General features: G+C 43.0%; 1 protein-coding gene and 1 long non-coding RNA gene across 3 annotated transcripts in view; both read right to left on the bottom strand.

Annotated features, from left to right (window-relative positions):
* The window catches only part of crp (transcription factor cropped), a 72,473-nt gene that overhangs the window by 10,448 nt on the left and 38,073 nt on the right, over positions 1-23,952 (bottom strand). The gene's annotated exons all lie outside the window — the stretch shown is intronic.
* LOC117607731 (uncharacterized) overlaps positions 9,917-23,952 on the bottom strand; it is a 37,079-nt gene continuing 23,043 nt past the window's right edge. The window contains exons 2-3 of the long non-coding RNA XR_004582220.2: positions 23,642-23,697; positions 9,917-9,963 (exon numbers count right to left, since the gene is read on the bottom strand). This is a non-coding gene — a long non-coding RNA (uncharacterized LOC117607731). The remainder of the gene's footprint in view (positions 9,964-23,641; positions 23,698-23,952) is intronic.

Here is a 23,952-nt window from a genome sequence, read left to right as displayed (position 1 = left end):
TAATAAACTCTTTTCATCTGTGAAACAATGTTGTTTTTTTTCCCATCTGATACCAGAATGCATTAACATATTTTATAAGTAAACATTATTCTTTCCAAGTTGTTCCTGGAAAAATGTTTCTCGTGATTTTAAATTCATATTTTAAAAACGTTCATTTCCCACAGTAATTCCGAACAGCTGTTTTATTTAGTAAGCAGGGCCGTGCCTAGCACTAGGCAAAATAGACGTGTGCTTAGAGCCTAGTAAAAAAAAGAAAGATTAGAATTTTAGAAGCTTAAAAACTCTCATTGATAAATTTAAAAACATAAAAATTCGATAATTTTCAATTCTTTAATATAATTTAATACCCATTGATTTTTTATTTCTATCATTCTTGTTTATATAAAACGGACCCCGATTTTCATTGATATGTCTAGGGCCCGGCAAGCACTAGACGCGACCCTGTTACGTTCCATTCCTTCAGGACGATGATTAAGAACGATTAGGGGGTCGTAAGGCTACGGACCTGTCGGGTGGCGTACGGTCCGCTCGAGTATAGTTCCAACGCACGTGCCGAAATCTTGTTAATACCATTCTGCAAAGTCGTGGTGGGCCAAGGTCGGTTCCCAGTGTTTCCTGAACGACCGCAGATAGCGATTTATGACCGGAGCCGACCGGCCGGCCGGCAATTTTTTAAATAACTCGCACCGAAAAATTTCACGCCAACCACCACCACCGTTCCCTCTGGCGAACCATCCATCTTAACGTCCGCGCAATCTTTTCCGATGATACCTAATTCTCGAATTGCAATTACGCGCTACGTCTCCTTTTAGAATGAGATTGAAATTGGACAGGAGTAAAACGTGCAAAAATAGTTGGTACTTTTACATTGAGAATATCTCAGGTGGAAAGGTTACTACGGGGTCAGGTCACTAATACGTGCCCTATATCTGTTCAAATTCGGTGATTTATTGAACGAATACGGGATTTAAATTGAATTGCTCGAATTTAGCACCCCGATTCCCTGCATTATGGATCACCCGAAAGTTCTCTAAATAGAAGACCGATTTTAGTCAGTACGGTAGAATTGCGATTATCTGGCATAGGAATATACCTGTGAAATAATAAGAAAAAGAAAAAAAGATAATATAGTAATGCAATTTATTAAATAAAAAGAAAATCATAGATTTAATTTAGATGGAGATAAATCTGAACCTGGCATGGTATTTGAGAATTTGATCGATACGAACCGATGACAATCGACAAACGTCGAATAACAGAAGACAAAGATTTTCTACAGCGAGATTGGCAGTAAGCCGTAGATTTTTCCGGGTGTTGTTCGGTGGCGGAAAAATCGGGATACGACAGCTGTGACCGCGAGTGAATGGGGTGACGACACAGTGGATCGATAAGAGGAAAAGACTAGAGGGCATAATGCCGCGCAGCTGGCGATCGAAAGAAAGGAAAGTTCACAGCCGTAAAGCCCGTGCCCGTGATCTGAGCTCGTGACCCTACCTGCTGAACTCATTTCCACGTGTAGCCAGTTCGTATCCCTTCCAGCTGCAACGACGCACAGCGTCGCTAAAATTCCTCTCGTGCGAATTACAAAATTCCGCCACCAGTCGATTTTGCAACGAGCCTAGAAGATTGTATTTTAAAATTAACGTTACGTCTCGTCCCGTAGACGAAACACGGGGGGGAAAAGAATATCGGGACCGGTTGAAACGCAATCTTGTCGTCCGGGTAACGTAAACGTTGCTTCATGGTCTATTAAAGCGAACGAGGATTGCAAATTACCTGCATTTCGTTCGTCTGGCGTGGCACAGACGCCGCAAATGCGGCACACGCCTGCTGCACTCCGTCCACCGAAAACCTACTGATACGCTCTTTCTGTCCTACCCTCAAGGACCCACTTTCCGATCACTTAATTTTATTCTTTCTTTTTATTGCCTAAATAAAAAAATAGTCAAATAATAGGCAGTGAAAAATTTAAGAAATAAAAATAATATGAAATACGGAATCAAATTAAAATTAGGGCTCTCTCCATGGTCCGCCATACGAGTCCGTTCCTTCGCGATACCTCTTTGTTCTAGTGTTAAGAACGCGTATCCACGTTCACTGGTGTAATTTAGTAGACTTGGCATGAGAACGTCGCTAAGAAAAATAACTTAAGTGCATTCGAGTTCGACGAGCTTGAGGAAAGCTGCATACCTTGCCAAAGTACGAATTTCCCGGAACAGGGGAGGAAGTGAAAGAGGGGATTAAACCGTCCTACCCTTACCAATTAATTTTGAATAATCAAAATCGGAACAACTAATTTTTTGCACCTGAAAAATTCCTCCCAGGTAACTGACAAAGTTTTATCGTAAATTTTAACCGAGAAAAAATTCGAATGCAAAAGGATCAGAGCATTTTCTTTCAAAAAGGAAAGGGCAAGAAAGCAAAGAGTAATCGTTAGAAAACGAGAGAAAAGCGGCGAAAGAAAGAGAAGGGAAACAGGCAATCAGTGGGGATAACGTTATGCAACTGCATTCTAAGCGGGGCGCACTCTTGTACGTGCACTCGAGGACATTACTCCCAAGCGACTCGATGTCGTTTCCGAGTGGCGGTCGTGTACCGATCCAAAAACACTGGGAAACTGGCGACGATAGCCAAAATATCGCGACAGGCGCATAGTTACGATCCTATGAAATCGACGTGACCTTCTTAGCGAGTTCGATGCACTTTTGACCAACATTTTTAAGGATAGTTTCACGTCATATTGACTTTTATCCAACGTTTTATATATAACGTTAAAACGAATGGAATTAAAATTAAAACTTGCATTATTGAATTTTTCTTATAGAACACTATTGGAATATATTTTTAAAAAATCAATAATTTTGTATGCCCCAAAGTGCTCCAGCTTTCTGACCTGGAGGACGAGCGCGTGTCAGCTACATGCGCACTCGTGCTGCCTCTGATCGTCTGTTAGAGGGCTCATTAACATAAATACATAACGTTCGCGTAACAACTTCGCGGCGGTTCAACATACTCGCCGAGTGGCCGTTAGACCGCGAGCTTGTCGGCTATAAAATGCAGCCGGCTGGAATGCGCGTGGGAATGTCCGTGCAGGAGAAAGAGACGGACCAAGGAGAGAGGCCGTATCCTACCGGTCGATCGATCGCAATCAATCCTTTCTATATTTAAAGTATCTCCCATAAAAGGAGATAAATTATTTCAATTTCAAACTGTTCATAGTTTCAGAAATACAAATCACTCGTTAATGAAAAATGAAATGAAGAAATTAGAAAGATGAGATGAAAAAAAAAGAATGAAAGGAAAACAGAGTAACGTATCTAATCCAGGGAACACGGTGGGACAACTGTATTCCCAGGAGAGTCAACACTGATAGCGACGGCCATGCAATTACCGGCTTCAGCCAGAGCCATGGAAAAGCCGGTAATTAGTTAACGTGCTCCAGATTCGATGTTTGAGTAGATAAGCTGACAGCCTGACCGCGACTGCATGCGATTCATGGGGCTGATTCATGGTCACGGTCAAGGTCGCCTAGCAGATTTCGCATCCATTGTAGTAGACCATAATTGCGCCAGCTTTCTGATTAACTACTACCAGACTAATAATCGTAAACCGACTTTCAATACTAATTAGCAGTGTTTCAGATATTAATCTAAGATGGTTAAATTTTCTCACAATTTTGTACATTTTTTTAAATAGTTAAATTTCTGTAAAATTTCACGGATAAAGCGACAAGTTAGCCGAAGAAAATAGAAATGCAGCGGGCGACAAATCCCAGACGCAAGCATCCGATTTCTTCGCGGTAGATTTCACGGGTTCGTTGAAGCGTCAACGGTGGTGGGTCTCGTGAGAACGTAGCCGAGAGAACGCGGACGACACAGTCGATCGACCTCCTGTCCTTCTATCGCTGTAAAATGCGAGCTGTTCTCGGGTTAAAGCCAGAGCTTGTGCCGTTTGACGGATCGTGCCTTATCTGTCGTAGAAATGGCACAACATCTACCGTCGACTTCGCAGTCAGCGGTTACGGGATAAAATGTGCTGTCGCGTGGAAATCCAAGAAGTCGAGCAGACCGAGTCGTAGGTAAACATCGCGACAATTATTTTGTTCTTAACCTGTATCAACCTGAATCCGTTTATTTATTAGTTTACATATATTAAATATTAAAATAAAACCTATTATATACGATGAATAAAATAACCGGAACCCACTGTAACAGAAATCCGCCGCCATTTAATTCAAAGAAACACAAACCCCGCCCCCTAAACGAGAAAGAAGCTCGAAGGCGTTAATTAAGCCCGATCCAGCGTTCCCGTAGCCACGGCCGTGTGCAAAGTGTTGCTGCACGAAATGCGAAGTGTTTACGGAGGACCATGGGAACATCCGCGGGGAGATCCGTGGAAACGTCCCTGAGAAACGCGGCAGGACACACCGGTCAGATTTTCAAGGAACTACCTATACACCTCGGGTGTAAATAGAGCGGGTAGCCATGGAGGCAGGGAAACTAGTCGCCTTGGTGGTCTTGCTGGAATCACGGATGAATCGAAGGCCTGGCTAGCAGCACATGGCCGTTTATGGCAGACGCGATGCCCATTGGATGGCAAGCCGAGAGTCGAGTCACTGGACGTGTGGACGACCCTGACCTTAACTGTCGGACAAGGACAGCGAGACGCAACCCCTTTCAGCTCCGTTCACAACTGACCAATCGCGGCGGATTCAGAGATCCTAGTCTCTGACCTACATCAGGCTGAACTTGTAGAAAAGACGCTCTTTATCTAATTTCTATGATTTTAAACAACTTGTTTTTCTTGAAAATGTCGAATTTTACAACATATTCAAAAATCATTGAAATCAAAAGAGAAGCGCCTTTTCTACAACAGGTTCATCGAGACTTCCGAGACTTAAAATTGTCAGGTTTTAGGTGAAAATTATTTGGAAGCCGTTTGAACGCGCAGGCGTTGAAAAAAGTAGACCGGAAGCGTGGCACAAAGCGGTGAACTTGATCCGGGGGACACGTTCTCAGGAACAAAAAGATTTCCTCGTAGTAGGCGCGTGTGAATCGAGCCTGAAGGTGGTGCACACGCGCCAGCTTGTACGCCGGTACAAGAGAAGGCGCGAAAGAGGATAACGAAAAAAAAAAAAAGAAGAAAAAGGTCCTCGTCGGACATGGTTTGTTTGCATTCCGTGACCATGAAGCGGTCGTCATTCCACGATGGAAATTATCGTCGCGTATGGGGGCTCGACGCCCTTCGTCGCCCATCTCTCGCTCCATGGTGTTCTCCGCGTGCACCTTGAAAATTATGCACCGACATTGGCGTCGGAATTTATTTTTCAAAAGTATAATTTCAACAGGCAATAAATTAGCAATTTTGCGAGATATTTCAGGATTTGCATATTTTTTCTATTTTTCCTATTCTTTGCTATTTAAAAAAAAAAATGAAAATACAGATAATTGATCGGCGTATTTTAATTCGTCGATTGATCGATTAAATTCTTTCAGAAAATCTCTCGTTATTTTTGGAAGTATTTCATTTTGTACAACCGCGATTTGTTTAAAGTATTCGTGAAAAATCTTTGAATAATTCAGGCGGTATGTTAACGATAAGACTTCAAATGACAGGTTTAACGGTGTCTGTCTGGTACGGCTCAAAACGCCGGCTCGAAGAGAATACGTTTCTAACTATCTACCTCTGCATGTGTACGCGTGTCGCATTAACTATGCGATCGAAGCCGCTCTGCATATTTTCTCATTCCCATGCGATCGCGTACGTGAGCGCGTGAGCGTTTTCATTGAATCCCCCTTCGCGAATAATGAACTTTAAGTTGCAGCGTAGCGAATGTCCTCTCTATGACAACAAAGGGGAGGAGAGACATTAGCATCGAAGCAGATCGATCGAAACGGACCTTTCAAAGTTGCGACTTGAAATCCAACAGCGGATTCAGATTTCTGGGACCCGCCGCTTTTAATGCAAAGAATTTTCAACTTATTTTATTGTCTACTATATTTTATCGACAAAGCATTTCCTAGAGAATGAATTTTCCAGGTTTAAATGGAAAAGAAATATGGTAAGAATAGAAAGGACAAGTTCCCTCAATAGGGTGTGGACCGATAAGGGAATAATTCGAGGAAGAAGATCGTAGTTGATGAAGAAAGAAATTCCTTCAGAGATGCCGATCGATATCCATCGATATTGCCACTTTCGTGCCCCTGTCTGGGTTACAGTCGAAACTTAAACTCCATTTCACTATGGTATTTCAAGTAGTTGCCAAACTCTTGAGAAACTTTAATATCCCACGTAGGGAGAGATTAAAGATTCAACCGCTACTTGTCATTCCATCGCCACCTTCGTGCCATCACCTTCTATGTTACCCCTACCCTTTTTCTTCTACTTTCATCCCTTTGCGTCTTTAAAACGTTTACGTAGTAGTTTACGGGAAAAGAGACCGTTTCCTGATAAAATTCAGACACTTCCTAACATCACCTAAAAAGATTCCACCATTTTACTTAATAATTACACGAAAGGTAAGAATTTTAAATTTACATGGTAAGGTAATCGAAAGAAAAAATTGCAAAAATTCTAACACGACAAACAGAGAGAAGAGAGAGAGGAGAAAGTACCTATTAGATTGATGGACTGCAGTTCCTTATGAAATTTCATTTCTCGAATAATGCGCTTTGTAATATTCCCAGAAGAGAACAATAAACCTATCGCGGTGAAACGAACCGTGAAAACACTTGTCAGATTTTTCTTCGCAACGTGTTAGAAAAAATAAAAAGGAAAGAAAGAAATTGCTGGTGCCACAATGTGCCGCGCTCTAGTGGCGCATAATGCAACAAACGGCGCGAGTTGCAACGACAGAAGCGTCTGGTTGCAGCAATGTGCAACGGTGCAACGGGGAGAGGCTACGTGCGGTTGCACTCGCACACACGATTCCTTTCAGCGGGCAAACGGATACGAGAGACACACACGGCGCGCGGTTTCTCTCCGTGGGACCGCGCGTTCTATTATCGGCCGGTGAAAAGTTATTTTTAACGCGGAGTTTCTGTTGAGACGGGATCGTAGCTGCAGAAAACGCTACTGACCTCGCCAACCGCCGACTGTGGTTCACCGCGAAACTCATATCTGAAACGTCACCTCTTCTTTCACTATATAGCTTCTGTTCTACCCTGTCTCTTTTATTTGCTCCCCTTTTCAGGCTGAAAGGAGTTATCGTTCAATTTAATAGGCTTCGGTGTACCAACTTTTTTTTCATCAACAGATAACAAATAAAATGAAACGAACTGAAACTACAAATTTCCTTTCAAATGAATTTCTAAAATTGAAAATTTATTATTAATTGTCTGTAATTAATTTTTTTTTTTATTTGGCTAAAGAGACCTGTGTCATTTTTTATTATAATTTAAATTCATTTCTATTTAACTAAATTACCATATTAAATAAACCATATTAGAATTGGAAAGAATTTTTCGAATTTCTTTTTCTGTAATTTGTTCCTATTCAACTAAATTATAGATAATTGTTTACCTGACTCGGCTAACAAAAGGCACCGGTAAAGGCGTGTCATCGAATCACCGCGAAAGCATTCTTGGCACACCGTAGCTACGATCGTACCAATAATCACGATGATTGACGATCATTAAAACATCGCTATGCCACGTTTCATCGCAGCGTATGCGTTTGACCCACTGCCAGCTACGTCGACCAGGCGTGAGAGTCGACGAGTATGTACTACTATCGAGCCGTAATTATAAACGAATTGCAATAAAACCTGCGAAACCACTATGTACACGCGCGTGCAAGGATTTCTTACAAGGTAGAGGGGAAGCGCGGGAAGCACTCGCCCCATGCTTCCCTAAAGGAATCTATGCACGCCACTGTACATACGGTGGTTTTGTTCATTTTCTAGAATTATCCTATCGGTCATCTACGTAATTACGCACCAGCATGAATAATTGCATGAATAAACTCCATATTATTGTAAAAAGAAATAATGATTAATAGAGCATATAGGGAACAACATACGTTATTTTATTTTCTTTTAAACCTTCTAAACTTAAATAAATAAAAAAATTTAAGTATATTTGATTTGAATAAAAATTACTATTAATAGAATTTGAAAATAAGTCACATTCATATTCAAATTGGTATTTGATTATAATTATCAGATGTTAACATAAATTAACATTTTTAATTGGAATGAAAACGGAGATCGAGCAAAGTACGCGTATAAGACGTGGAAAAAAATATAAAATTCACGTCAATCAGGATGAGAGAAGTTGGGAAGGGGTCGATTTACCCGGCCGTACTTCAAATCAATGCAATTGGAGCACGCGAGACTTTCTCATTAGCCGAACTCGACGCGGAGAAAACGCTTCGCATGCAGACGTCGCGATGGTTGGTATAGTCTCGGGTACAGCCGCTCATTGAAAAGCTTCCCGCAATGCACTCTCGAGCAGATGTACGCTACCGCATCCCTCCTCCCACTCCCGCCCGCTATTCCCACCGGCGCGATCCAAAAGATCTGTCAATGCGAGACGGAGCGAATCTGAAAAACCGGTGGCGTCATTCATCGCGAGCGTAGACACAGGCTCCGTCGATAATCAGGGAGAGAAGATGGCGGATCACTGTGCCGCGCCGTGGAGGGAGGGGGCGGTGGTCGGGGCAAAAGGGGGAGGGGGCAGAAACGTTCCCATTTTTCTTTCTCGGTTGCTGTTGGCGAAGTTCAGGTAGTAATTGTAACGGAACCATTAAAAGCAGCGACAGAATACTCTGGCAAATATTAGGTACGGCTTCGAGAGTAACGAGGATGGCGCGGTGGTGGTTCGCGATGACAAAAGTATCGTACGACGTAGTAGTAATAGTAATAGTAGTAGTAGTATCAGTATTGTACGCGCGGTAGTAGTACGCGAGTAGTAGTAGTAGTAGAGTAGGTGGTCGGTCGCAAGCCACAGTTGCAGCCGAAACAGAATCGAGCGAGGCTGGAGGGAGGGCTCGAGAGGGCGGTGGAAGTGCGAGAAGGGGACGAGGGGGAGGGAGAGGAGGAGAGAGTGCAGGCTCGGTCTGGTCGCGCTAGGTCGGCTCTCTGGTTGCAGCACTCCGTAATGAATGGTGCATCGCACGCGGGGCAACGCCCTGTCAGCCAGCTGACTGAAATGAACCGAATCGAATCGAACGGAGCCGAGTCGAGCCGAATATCCCCGAACTCGAACGCACGCCGCGCGATATCGCTTCTCCGCGCCGCGCCGCGCCGCGCCGCGCCCACCACTCCCCGATTTCAACTATCAACTTTGGAATTTACTTCGATATCGTTGTTGATGGTTAATTATGGACCTAACCAATATCCAAAAGCTAAATACGTCATTTTTAAACGATAATTTCATACATTAAAAGAATACTTTTTAAAAGATCAGCGTCAAATTATAAAAATATTGAATTAAAATTGGGGCTCTGCATTTAAAGCCAGTTACTTTAATTCTGCTGTCCGAGTACGTTAGAATATACCGTACGGACGACTGCAGCTAAACGTTTGACCAACGTTTTCTTATCCCTGCGATAATTACCCACGGTTTAAACCTATTACAAGGAACTTTTCAAAAATGTCCATTTAAACAGCTTACAATGAAATGGACCGACTTCTCGGCAATCGCAGTCATCTCCAATAAACTGTTCGCCCTATAACCCGACCTGGTTTCACACACGGTACACACGTATCAGTCCTCCCGTTGTTTCCCCACCTCTCCCGATAAGGCTGTACCTTCGATTCGTCGTCGATCCTTGAAACTGTGCCGAGCCGTCAATGGGCCACTCGCAAAAGGCTCGGGAACGAACGAGCATCGAACAAAGGCGTAACATTACGCGCAAACTTGAATCGATATATTTTAGTTATCCTGAACTCGATTCAACAGAATTGTCTCTTACCGTTCAGGCCGTGCTTGAATTCAAACTTTCAGGGGAGTTTCAACGTACCTGAAACAGAAATGAACATTTTTGTTAGATATATTGTTAGAAACAGAGGGTCGAAATTTATGCACATTTTCTCAGGATAACCCAGAAAAGCAGGAGAAAGTGCGTGAGAATAAAATGCAGCCGGTACAAGGAGATAATACGCAGGGAATAGGTAGTGTTTGGCGGGAAGGTGCGCAGGGGTTGAACACAGAGGAGGCAACGAACTTGCCGCAGGCTAGTTGATGCGAGCCCTGTAATACGTGCAGGGACCACAAGAAGGGGGGTTATTTGGTTTTGGTGCTTGCCAGGCTGAGTTGCAGCGGTGGTGCAACCGACGCGAGATGGGCGAGGGTAACGGGCGTGACGTCACGCCCTGCTCTCTGCTACTGCAGCAACGGAGCAGAGAGTCTGAGGCGACGATTAGAAGAGGGATGACCGGTGGATAAGGGTGGGTGCACCGAGAACGAGGATAATAAGAGGAAAAAAAAAAGAAAAGTCGGAGGAGGGATGGGTAAAATGAAAAGATTCGAGGAGAGAGAGAGAAGAGAAAAAATTGCGAAGAATGACGAGTATGCGAGGAGAAAAACGATGCCGAAGAGGGAAACGAACAAGCGGAGGCTCGTTGGGATATAGAATGAGACGCGATAAACGAAATAATAATAGAAACAATGAAAGAGCAAAATGAGAAAGAACCCGGTTGGATCTGCGTAGAAAGGAGAAAGATGGAAAAAGAATGCCGATGAGGAATACAGGAGGTGGAAGGGGAGAACGGAAACGAAAAGAGAATGAGAGTAGCGTAAGAGTACGAGGAAGAGGAAGAGGAGGGAGGTGCGCGTAGTAAAAAGGAGCGTCGCCCGGGCGAGTGTGATATCGAGCGACGTCCGCCGTCGGGACGCCGACCCACGCAAACCGTGACGTCACGCGACGCGTCAGCTGCTGCTTCCGCGCAGAGCAAGCCGTGCGCCCAGCTATGTGGACCCCACCGGCTTCCCGTCTTCCCGGATCTGCGCCGCCCGCGCCGGCTCTTCCTCATTCTCTTTCCTCGCACGAAAACGTGCCAGACATATGCGCTCCTTTATCCCACCGACAACCCTCCACCTTTTTTTCTATAAATTATCTCGCCCTTATTTTTTTATCACAATTTTTATTCTAGTTAAAATAACTCTGAGCGAAGGCATCTTAGAGGACTTCAAATAAGTAGCCATTTTTAGTTGCCGCCAGTAAAATTTAAAAAATAAAAATAATATGGAGTACAAATTGGGTTTCTCTCTATAGTCCGCCGTCGGAGGGTTAAATATATGAATTGGCTAGTTCGATTTTTAAACCGGTTTGCATTAATTTGCTCGGGTGGAAATTTGAATATACCGAAGGAGGTTTTATGGAAATCGCGATGCATCACGAGCGGTCATGAATCGTTAAGTTCTCGCCGATAACTCTGGCGTAACATTGATTTATAAGAAGTAGAAAAATTCGTGTCGGCTCGAACCGAGCAACGAACGTTCTCCGATTGTTCTCTTATCAACATCATCTATAATCGATTTCTCGTCAGGGATGGAGGTCGATCTAATCTCCGACCTCCTCGGTGCCGATTCATTTTCCCGCCATTTTAGTCGCAGACAGGAAACGGCCAGCGCGCGGCGGTGTCTGGTTCGACCCGGAAGCGCAGCAGGCCGGACGACGCGGAGAATGACGAGCAGACGGTGTTGCAGAAACAGAGTGGGAGAAAAGTCATTGTCTATGAATTCCTGGCGTCCTTCCGCCTGGGCGTATCTCCGCGACCGGATCGCCGCTCCTGCCCACGGGCCCGCGAGCGCTCGCGTTCGTCTATCCGGTACGCGGCTACTTTCACGTACGACGCGTGCAACGGCAAAGAAATACCAATCTTCGGCACGATAAAAATGTCCGCCTACGCGACCACTGCAAACCGGACGGACGATACGAAACGCTTCTCGGAGATCGTAAAGTCGTCCGCCCCGGTATCCGCGGGGCAGATAATCGGTGACCTTGAATCGGTAACTGGACGAAAGAACTTGGTAAATGCAGGGCGAGTCTCCTAACGTGACGACTTAAAATAACGTGTAAGTTATTCGTTGTACGAGAAAATGAAGGGGAGAGGTATCTGGAGACAAGTAGGGAAAAAATCCATTGAGACTAAAACTTTGAACTAACTAAACAGCAATCTTTAAAAAAGACACTGGAGCGAACGCGTTAACGTAAATAAACTTTCTATCGGTGAGAAGTTGGTCAAGACGAGCAAGAGTACTTCGCAGCAAAGCAAACTCCCTGGAACCCCTTAGAGTGGCAGACGGCAAGTACGGCAATTGGCTAACGCGATAAACGAGTAGAATAAAACGAATTGATCGTACGATAGGTTAGCAGCATCAGAGAGCCGCTCTCTGGCCAGTCAGTCAGGCGTTCGGCTTCCTGTGACGCATCCGATTGAACGAGCAAAGAGGAATGAGACGCAGTATTGCAACTCGCCTGGTACCACCAGACACTGACGCCTCTCGTTTCACGTGTTTAGAGTCCGCGTCCTGCCACCCACGTGGCACCTATGTATCCATGACGAAACTCGTTATCGACTATCGATCCAATGATTCATCCCAGTGTACCACTAACCTTCCGCTTCCTGATTTTCCCGGTAATTAGAACGGCCATGCTAGAGACCAAGCTAGGTACACACGAACCTTGTTTGCCACCTCGCTCGTGGTCCCTTTGAACACGCATCCCCGTAACGCGTTCCCTTTGGAGGAGTATCCTCTCCATGGTCCGTCAAATTGCGATTCACAAGTCGACGACCTGTCGCGGCTTACTCCAGTGACCAGCGGGCGGGCATGCAAAAAGTACGAAGGAAAATCGAGATAATAGCGGGGGGGAGGACTTTCCTCCGTCTCGAACTCTTTTCAGGCTGTTCGCGATGGCCGTTCAGGGTTTAACGGTTCGCCGAGCAATCCGGCGAATCGATCGACATAACAGACGCTATACATCCCGATCGCAACGCGTGCTATCGCTCTCTTGTCGATAGCAGCCGAGATTACCGTGAAACAGTAGGAAACGAATGGAAGGAGGATGGCGGAGCGAATGGTAGACGGATCGAAGGCAGGAGGAAGACGCAGGCCACGATGCCGCTTGACATGATCTATTCATAGATCGTCGAACGTGAAAGAACGTGGTGAACGGGCTCTGGAAATCCATGAATCACTGCCGCCAGCAATGAAACGACTGTTATACTACAGCTTCGGTATACCGAGCAAAGTACCGGCAGGCCTTCCATCTGGAACTTGCCAAGAGGCAAAGTCTGGCGTGTGTGGTCATGGTCAATAAAATTAGAATGGCTCCGCCGAGAGAGATATCCGAAAATCCCTATCATCTTTTACGAATAGAATACAAACAAATCGACCTTCGGGTGCATCGTACCCGAGGTGGAATTCTGCGGGAAGAATCTGAAACGACGATGGCTAGTTAATCAATGTCATCCTGCATGTACGATGGAATCTACGAATGCATCGAGGTCGCGATATCCGACGAATCTAATCACGAACTTGACTCGATAGGAATACGGAAGGTTAAGCTGACCGTTTTGACCGTCTGCTCAGAGATTCGTCAACTACAAGAGGGAACTCGTGTCTCCGAATGCGATAAGGTGGTTTCTTCGTGGAGCATTCAAGATTTATACATTACACCGTCGATCCTGAGCCGATGACCGTGAGAAAGGATGACTCCGTGCAATTTATCATCCGGCCCGGCGGTCGCGTTGACAAATTGCTAGGACTATTAAGTATCAATTTTTCCCGGCACTCGTGAAACGCTTGGGAAACCTTCGAGAGGATGATTACGAGAAAGAAAAAGCCAACTAGTTCGCCTTCTTGTCGAGCAGAGGCAAGAAACCCCAAGGACGATGTCTTTGATCTTGGAGCTTAATATAAATATGAGAAACCTACTCTGGCTCTGCGGGGATATTGATAAATAAAGTAAAAGATGATAATAGATTATAGGAATGACTCGTAATGGAACAGAGTGGAAGGAGAGCGATGAAATATCCTTCTCGGAAGAAAAGCAAGTTGATACGAATAATATTTCTGATGCGAAACCGTCCGTTTGCAATAGATCTAGCCGTACGACGTAATTCCACGGAAATAGAAATCCTTTCGCCGACATCTTAGACCGCCATTGGTCGCGGTCGATGGCAAGGGAAAAACGGTAACCCGCCGCCAGTGAAACTGCATTCTTGTCAAGTACGTTTGCGGCGATCGTAACCGATCGTTATTCCACACAAGGTGAACCGGCGCGATTTTCCAGGAAACGGCCTGCCTACATAAATTATCTAAATATCGTTGAAAATTATTTCGACGATTGCCTTGCACAGCCTTCGATGCTATTTACAGAAAGAAAATCCTTTTAATTTAGATCTATGGAATTTTAATAATTTTTCATTTATGTTATAGCTAAGAATTTTCTAGGAGAAATAAGATGCCCCTCTTCCTTCCCGCGGGCTTCCGGGTACCCAATCCTCCTCCCCCCCGCCGTAGGGTTTCTGACCCTCGCAGTGGACCTCCCTTTCCCCGGAAAATTCCTGCCACCCCTGTATCGTCATTTTCCTTAGGGAGGCTCGATTCGATCGCGAGCGTACTTGTTCCTTTTGACAGGATGAGGAATAAGAAGATCCTATCCAAAGGCACGGGCTGGAAAGTAGCTTGTACCAGGGAAAGAAAGCAGAGCGACTGGTATGCCGAGGCGCAGATTCATCGAGAGATCTGAACTATGAATAGGAGATAAATAGACAAAGTGGGGGAGAAAGGGAGGTAACAAGATGGAAAGAAAGACAGGTAGGAACGCCGGGAGGTGTTGCAAACAGAATAGTCAAGGTTCACGGGAGAGGTATGCGGATCTAACCGACACCTTTCGTGAACATAACGCGCACTAAATACTTTTCCTCTGAAATATCAAATTTTTTAACGCGTTGTTGTATATAACTATATAAAATTTTCAGATCAATTTTTCTCTTAATAATTAATTTATAACACGACACTTTAATTCATCGATGTTTTCAATTATCTTTTGTTTTCCTTAACAAGAACCTGAAATAACGATGCGGCAATGGTCGTAAGTTTGCCTTTAAACCGATTCTCTGGCCATTATCCAAACGTGAACCACCCTGGGCAATCTCCATTACGGCCATGTATGTACGGTGAAGTAGCGGAAGTCTAGGAAATCAAATTCTCCACTGGAATGTGCTTCTCGAATAATGCTGACTATACGTGGAACGTATCCACTACATTTTAGACGTGTTATACGACGGCCGTCTGATGGCCGTCGAAAACTGCTGTTTAAAACAAGCTACGTGGTTCGAGCTCATCAGCGAACAGTGGCTTCGTTTAACGAACTTCGTTAACTCTTTTCGTGTAACGCGTTGGAACCGAAGAACTTCTATCGTCTGGATCGAATGGATATTTTCATGAAACTTTCGTCCTTATCGTAGCAGCCCATCGTTATCTCTGGGACAGGGCCGTGTTTATCGCTAGGCAAAATAGGCACGTGCCTAGAGATCGTTGAAAAAATGAAGCCTCCGCATAGTGACAGAATTTTTGAATCAACTTTGTCGATCAACGGGCCTCACCAAGATTTTTAGCCTGGGGCTTTAGAAATCTTAATTCGATCTCAAGTTATTTGATAGATATCATTACACAAAAAAGAAAACAATTCATTCGGTTTAAATTAAAAAATTAATTTCTTACAAAAATTGTTTTAATACTTTTGAAATTTTCAATTCGATCGTTCGAGTCTCGAATCGTAGTTGAAGGTGATTCAGAGAAGCACTGTTTGGGTTTGCCAACAAGGGTTGATTTATGCTCGACTTACGAACCAGCACGCAGAAAAGAGTGGGGAGGGAGATGGGGGTAGACAGGAGGTTTCGGAAAACGACGTAACCGGAATTGCCGATAAAGGTGCATTAGTTTCCACGATCAAATTGATGGATGATCGAACATCGTCGACCTTTCCAACTTTCACGCCCACGTTGTTTCCATTTGTTGACTTCCGTTTCATTGGCTTCCATCCGCGCGCTAAAGCTATTATTCCCGCAAGCTCGCGCCAATCGAATCGAATCGATGCTTCCGTTTCTCGTTTTCTCCGAACCTTTTCATTATTTCATAGTTTTGCTCGAAAATATTATATTCTGAAATTAACCCTTAAGCAGGGGTCCGACATATCTCAATTAATCTATTTATTCAACTGATTATGTATTAGATTAAAAATATAATTATTTAATTGACAATTTATAATTTTTTGAAATAAGAAATAAAAAAATTTATAAACAATATGTAGTTTCATCCTTTTTTCTCCCAGTGTGCACAGAAAATACCTAACATCTGTACAGCGGAAGTTGCTCAAAGAGCCGTAGTTACGACAGAAAGCTTATGTACATCGGGGTCTCGTGAATTTTAGCACCTTTTCACCGTTCCCTCGGCCAAACACTTTTCCTCCGTGTTCGAATAATCGAGGACAGTGCCGTTTACCGTCTCCCGTTCGTTTCACTTAGCAGGCCCCGCGTTCCTCTTGCATTTAGCGCGATAGCCGCTCGAACGGCTAAGCGTTAATGAGACACCTGCGGACCAATAACGGAGAGGATCGTGTCTTTGTCCTCCGTGGAATAGCTTATGAATCCCTGCAACTTCCGCGATTATATGCAATGCAAATGTCCCCTATTCGCGTCCGGATAAAAGGAGGGGGGAAAAAAAAAAAAACGCAAACGACCTTACCTTCTTCGAACGAGTGAGAAATTACAGAATAGAAATCAACGTTTTAACCCTTGAAAAAACCAAAGAGAAAGTACATTTGCAATCAAATGAGATTTTCCTAAGAAAGAAAGAAAAAAATATGCTTCTGCATGTTTAAAAATATGACAATAAAAATTACTTGAATAATTATAATTACCCTGATCTTTTAAAAATAAATCTTTAACTGAAAAAAAAAAGAAAAGGCATAGATATTATAGAACAAAGAAGTAATTTTGTTTCAGTATAATATTATGAACAAAAAGAAAAGCGTTGGAAATGAATTTCTAGGATTAACCGCTGGTGTGACGGTTTCTACAAAAAAGCTAACAGTTAAGGGACAAAGAAGAAGAAGAATTTGGTCGGAAATTTACGAGGACCACCTGCGACGACCGAATACCGGGACAACACGGAGCAAGATTATGGTTTCCCGGTGAAAATGGAGGCTAGGGACGCGGCAGGTGGATAAGCGGTCGGTTGGCCAGGGGCGCATCATATCAGTGGAGGAACGTCAATGGGAAACGTACGTGGCGTCGAGGGATCACGCGAGCCTGGTTGCATCGTGTGCGTGCGTTTATGTGCGACCACCAGGTATGTACACAGCGAAGAAGAACGGACCCGCTTACCTTGGCGAGGTCCTTCCACTCGCGTCGGCTCTGGAATGCAACGAGCTACGTGGCCTGGAGAAAAAGAACAGCTGAAGAAGCGGCAGAAGAAGAGGAAAAGTAATAAGACGAACAGGAGGATTACGAGGAAAGAGAGTCGGAGGTGGTCCTTGGCAGGAATTGCGTACGAGCGGATCGCGGGACCAAAGTAAAGGGGGGATAGGGTAGCAAATGATCGATAAAGGGCTTCGTGTTCGACGCAGGGGTTCGCTATGAAAAATGAACGAGAAAATTGGGTTAATTTTTGTTTACTTCTTTTTACCTCTTCAAAACTAACGAGCTGAATAACTGAGAGAAAACAACAAGGTGTTACAAATTCTATAGAGAGTCTACAATCCTTTCCTTCTTATTAATTTCATATTTTTGTTTCTATGTTTTTAACTGAAGCGGAGGACAGAACGAGGACTCGATCTTTGTACTTTTATTTCCTATCTGGAATCTCGTTCTCAGAATCGCGGTACACACATTCGGGACAAAGTATCCTCTGCGTGTGTCTCGTAAAATGCAAATTTCATTCGACCTTGGAAAAAAAAAAAAGTCGCGCCAGTTCAATTTCGCAAATACTACTGCCAACACTCGTGTACAAAGCTACGAGAGCCTTGAAGCGACACGGACAAATACCATTCAATTACATTTATGAAAAGACACAAAAGGGTCGTGTAAAAAATCTGGAATTAACGAAACTCATTCCAAGCTACGCTCATATTTTAATATTAAATCGGATACGATTTCCATTTATCTGCTTATAACATTTTTTCATTTCACCGATTTAATACGTTCGCGTATCGTGTTTAATTTCATCCGCGGGACGTTTATTTTCTAATCTGATTTCGAAGATAATAAACGCGCATCAATGGATACACCAAGTGTTGCATTTAAGACATTGACTTGTATGACAGATCGAAGCTTTAATTATTCATTTTAAAAAATTTCTTTGTGTTTCCTTATCGATAATTTCAATTCCAAGACTCCACAATTGGTACATCTACCCTACAATGACACTGTCCAAAATAATTAGTAGGTAATGTCTGTGTCAGATGACCGTAGGTAAAATACCAGGTGTAAATAATTATTTGACGAATGAGATATCAGGGTGACGTAACGATGCGAATCGTACGCTTAGCTGGCACGCGTTATCGCGGATCTCGTTGGCGCGAAATATCGCTGAGGGGTGACATACGTAGGGATCAAAAGCGGGGGCGGATTGAATTTGATACGAGCTGTACGAGTGTGTTAAAACACGCATTCTGATAAGATATCCGCCACGAGGCTGCGTACCACCTCGATAACGATTCTTACTATCTCGCTACCTGGAACCCCCTTCATCGAGAAGGGGAAAATAAAGAGACGAATTAAGATCCTCTTGTAAATAAAAGGGTACGTCTGAGTATGATTAACGCTGAGACGGTTTTCCTGCTACGCATCTTATCGAACGTTGATAATGATAAGCAGAACGAACTCGACTTCGTGGAATCGTTATTCTGATTACGTGTGGTGGTTCGAGGTAGGGGGGGATCCATTTCGTATTCCTTCAATGGAACGGCAATGTTTTGACGGGCAATGTTACGTGCGAATGATTGCAGTTTATTAACCCTTCCGTAAGGTCTATGACTCTTTGTACCGTTTCTTTGTTTAATCGCAGATTTATTTATAAAAAAATTTTATTTTTTCATTAACAAATAATCCATCAGGTTCGAAAGGGTTAAAGTGTAAAAAAATATCTTCCCTTCTGATAGAAGGTCAAATCTTGAAAGGTTTCCAGCAATTTCGCAGCTGACAAACGAAACGTTCCGTTGAACCGTTGTCGTTGGAGCAGAACAATGTACAGCGAGGACGAGGCATGCATTTTACAAGCGGGTAACTCGCTTCAAGAGGTAGACGCAAGTAAATCGGGCATAAGGTAGCCTCGGTACACGCGTAACTTGGCGCGTGACTCAACATGTAAATGTTCGACGCTCGACTATTTGTTTGTTACGTGTTTAACCCAAATAACCATTCCAGGATCGGTGGACGATCGCCTGGTATCGTGGGTGCAGCTAATGCCGTGCGACTACTATGGCCACGCCGAGTGGCGCCATTCCTCATAAGGCAACCTTTGCTCGCCGTCACACGGACCTCTGCTACCGTCACCATTCAAGGAAAAGCGGAAATTTTCTACGACAACAGCTGACACGGTCTTTGAAAAATATAACATTCAGAGTGAATTAAAATTACTAGGATAAACTGACTGTCAAAGTTTATTCACTTACTGTACGTAGTAATAAAAAGGAGTATGAAATTCATTCTAGTTACTGGATTTTTTTAAATAAAAAATTTAGGCTTTTTCACCTAAACTATTTTACTAGAACATAATATGTGAATTATTTTTAGTATTAAAAAAAATGTATCTCATTTTAATAAATATAAGAATAAAGTGAAGGCACGGTGTCTACCCTACATACTTTCGGGGGATATGTATAGCACGTGAAAATCATAAAACAACGAGAGGATCGATGTTTCTTGGCAATGATTGCCAGCGCGACGAGTCAACAAACTCATTGACTTTCTTACGCAGAGCCACGTGGACCAGGGACCAACTGAGTCATTGATTATTCCCGCTATCTTTCCTCCTTTCCCCTCGCAATTTACTGATTGTACAAACTCGTTGCGACAGCTCATGGTGCCAAGTTTCTTCCACGCATCTCCCGACGCGAGATCCTTTTAACACCTGCCCGACAAATGATCCACGAATATTAACGCGGGACATTTATGTCCAGCTGGTAAAAAGCGAAAGTTCACTTGACCGTTCACATCAAAATTTAAAAATATGTTGCAAACGATTTGATTGTTTTATTTTCTAACAAACAAAAGTTCAAAATTTAATTATTTCAGTTATTTTTGGGTAACGAGAGAGGCAGAATAAGTAAAAATGAATAATTTCTTTGAAGGAAGGGAAAGCAGGTTATCGCGTGGCCTTCGCTTTCATGGAACTGCCGAAAAAAGAATCGACGGGAAGCGTGGCACGAAACGCTAATCCCCCTAGCAGAGCAAGAGTCTCGCTAATTTTCCTGGCCATTTGTTACCCGGCAAATGAAACGGTGGAACGCGAGTCTAGAAAAATGAAAGTGGGATTAGGAGGAGAAATATCGCGGGAATTAATCAGGTCAAAGAAACAGGAAGAAAAGCGGTTGCCTGGCTCGTTTAATGTCGTGATTCTAACGCAACGTTCGCGTTCCATTCTCGCTTCTATATCCCCTTTCGCCGTGATGATCGTATTCGTGACGGTGCCACGGGTCGCACTGATTAATTCACGTTTTCGAGGAAGGATGAAATTTTTCGTGCACGCACGCGTTTCCAAATTGCGTTTATCTACACCGAGAAATTAGACCGATAACGTCGATGAAAATAATCAGGATAATCTGTACTCGATTAACGAACGATTATAGAAAATGCGAGCTTATCAAGTCGAAAGTTCAAAAGTTGCATTCACCGACAACGTTGGAATCCAAAGTGTACTCGATCGTATCTGTGCCGATAATTAAGCAAAGGAATTGCAAAATACCGGGCCAATTTCTCGACAGGTGTATCTCGGTCATACGATCTGTATTTTTGTCGTACGGTCCATCAAAGCTTTCTCGTTCTACACCAATTATTACGTGGCAGTTGGAAGAGATTAATAACCGGGAAGGAGAATAAACCGATATCGCGGGCTATCGCCAACGACGGGCAATAAAAACGTGCAATAAACCGATCGTAACATCAACGATATTACGTCGTGGAATGAAAATACTAAGCTGACAGAGATGGAATATTTAATTACAATTATTCCCCGTTAATTAACGAACGATCGTGAAAGGTTCGGTCAGGTAATTAATAATCGGCAATGATTTTCATTCATTACACAGAGGGACGGAAATTAGGGGGGCGGGATAGAAAGGGAGAGAAACTGGAACTGTACGATGTACGACGCGCGAAGGTGTTAACTTTTGACACGAATAAACGCCTACGCACCCAGCTGGGTTGACCAACGCTGTTTACGCGGCTCGGAACATACGTCTTTTCGCTAGTTACACCGCTAACTCGAGTTCTGGCTGTGTTTACGCCATTCGTCTGGCACGCGCGTGCCTCCGCATACTGAAGTGCATTTCAAACGGAGACCAGGGACCCGCACCGTACACCTATCGCCAACGATCGAGCCTCGTTTCGGGAGCAAATTACACCGAGTTTCCTTCTCAGGAGGACACGTATTAAGATTTCTAGGATTCGGGGCTAGCGAAACTTCGAAGGCCTCCTTAACTAATCAATTTGATTGAAAAATTAAATTTATTTCAAATTTCTCTAATTGTAAAAAAAAAATAATTTTCTAAAAAATAATTAACTTAAAATAAATGATAAAAAATCATTAAATTAGTAAATACCGACATTGGTACTTCTTGCACCAAGCCACAGATACGGTTTTAAGATCAACGATCATTTGCAGGCACATTATAAGCAAAAGAGGTGAATGATATAGAGATACCGGTCGATCTAAAAGAAAGAGAAAATAAAGGCAAATAACAGTAGGCTGGCCGACATTAAATTTGCATTTATATTGTATTCCGTAATTTATGACACCGACTTATCTCGTGCGGTGGATATGTACGTGCTCGTAATTGTTTTCTCTTCGAATACACACTTCAGCTGAAACTACCCATTTGAAAAAAGAAAAACGAGCGAACCTACTAAAGAGGAAAAGGGAAAATATATTTGTCACACATTTTCTATGTATACCGGTCTACTTATAGTCTAAGGACTCGTTAAATTAATTGGAAAGTTCTCTTTGTTAATTCGAATTAATTGGGTAATAAAAGAGTTTACGTGGCCGCGCAACACGTGTACGTCCGAAAACGAGATTTCGCGTTGGGAATGGAGAAATGACAGAAGGCACGCGAAAATATCATGCGCGAGTTGCTTTGCCTTTACTACTTCCGGTCTAGTATCGGCTAATTAGGCTAATGACGGTCGAATCCGAGCGAACGTGGCTCGTAAAAAAGATGCTCGTCACGAAAGGTGGCACGGCCGATCCGGAAACTGTAGCCCTGCTTGACGTTTCATCGGTACATATACCGCGTGTAAATATAGGTCGTCGAACCAATCGTAATTCTCTTTTATCGAGAACTTTATTGATCGGACGTCTTTTCTTGCGACTCGCGGCTCCTTCCATTGTCGGTATTTACTCTGACCCGCTACTTTAATCATTCATTACACCCGGCAAATATCCTAGGGGATTTGGAATTTTTGTTCGAGCAGCAAATTAATTGGACTTGATTCTTTAATTGAAAAATTAAATTTTCTTATTATTCTTTAAAATTCGAAAGTCCCAAATAATTAAATTTTAATTTACTTAAAAACTATGACAGTCAACGTGCTAAAGACCATTTTAATTTTCTCTTTTTAATTCGCGAGAATTGCAGGGAAACAAGTTTGGTTCGTTTTCAAAGTGTACACCCGCACAAGAAGGAAACGCGTGTCCCGCATTTGTTTACACGGTCTCGATTTCCTTTTATCGACAGCCAGACTATCCGCTTTCACAAATGTGCAGTAACTTTCCACAAATAGAACAGTTGACCGACAGGTTGACAGCTTCGTCGTAGCCCAAGAGACAGATTCGATCGGTTCTAATCGAATTTCAATGATCGCGGTTCACTGACCACCTCCTTTGCCAGATATCGAGTTCCGGCCGGGTGTCGAGCACCGGAAGCATCCTCGATTATTTCGCGAAAGCGGGCACAAGAAAGTGCAGCTTACTAGAGAACCGGTAAAGTCTCTCCTCGGCTCTTGTTGCACAGATGAATCATCTTTACGTAAATTACAAAAAAAAAATATTTCTTACACATTTCATATCTATTATAATTAACTCCACTCATTTCATTTTGAAATGCTATAAATTTAAATTGAAAATACATTCTGTAATCCGCATCAATAGCGAGAAGATAATAGTTCGTTTGATTCAGAAATTTGTAAGAAGAGGTTACGAAGTGAAATTAATTAGTTCGTCTATTATCTTGACAAGCTTTTCACTGACGGACTAATTGTTATCTATCTATGAATCATTAGAATTAACCGAACCCGATGGATTTCGTTTAAGCAACTCTGTTCGGTGATAATTAATTGTATTAACCCTTCGTTGCATCATTTTCTCAATTTAGATTTAAAAAATTCATCAATTTTGGAACTCTCACTAGTGAGAATTATAGCCCTAGGCTCTACTTTATGTGACCGTAATTTAAGAAAAAAGCTCACCTCGTATATGTTAATTTACGTTTGCTTGTACATCCAAGAAGATTTATAGTACGTACCTGAAACACAAAACGAAACACCTGTCAGTTATCATTATCGTGCGAGAAAAGGAAATAGAATGACAGAATCTTTGTACGAATGAAATGTATGGTAATTTCCATTCAAAAAATATTACCAAACACAGAGAAGAAAAAGGAACTTTTGCACGCGGGTATTTGTGTATAAATGAAACTTGGTTAAATTTCAGGCGGTAGCTAGGGGGGGCTCATTGAATTTCAATCGACAGCCTTCGCCTGAAAGACATATTTCAGCCT

The sequence above is a fragment of the Osmia lignaria genome, chromosome 6 (genome assembly GCF_051020975.1).
Source record: "Osmia lignaria lignaria isolate PbOS001 chromosome 6, iyOsmLign1, whole genome shotgun sequence".
Lineage (NCBI taxonomy): Eukaryota > Metazoa > Arthropoda > Insecta > Hymenoptera > Megachilidae > Osmia > Osmia lignaria.
The sequence above is the reverse complement of the archived record's forward strand: the minus strand, read 5'-3'. Positions and strand labels throughout refer to the sequence as shown.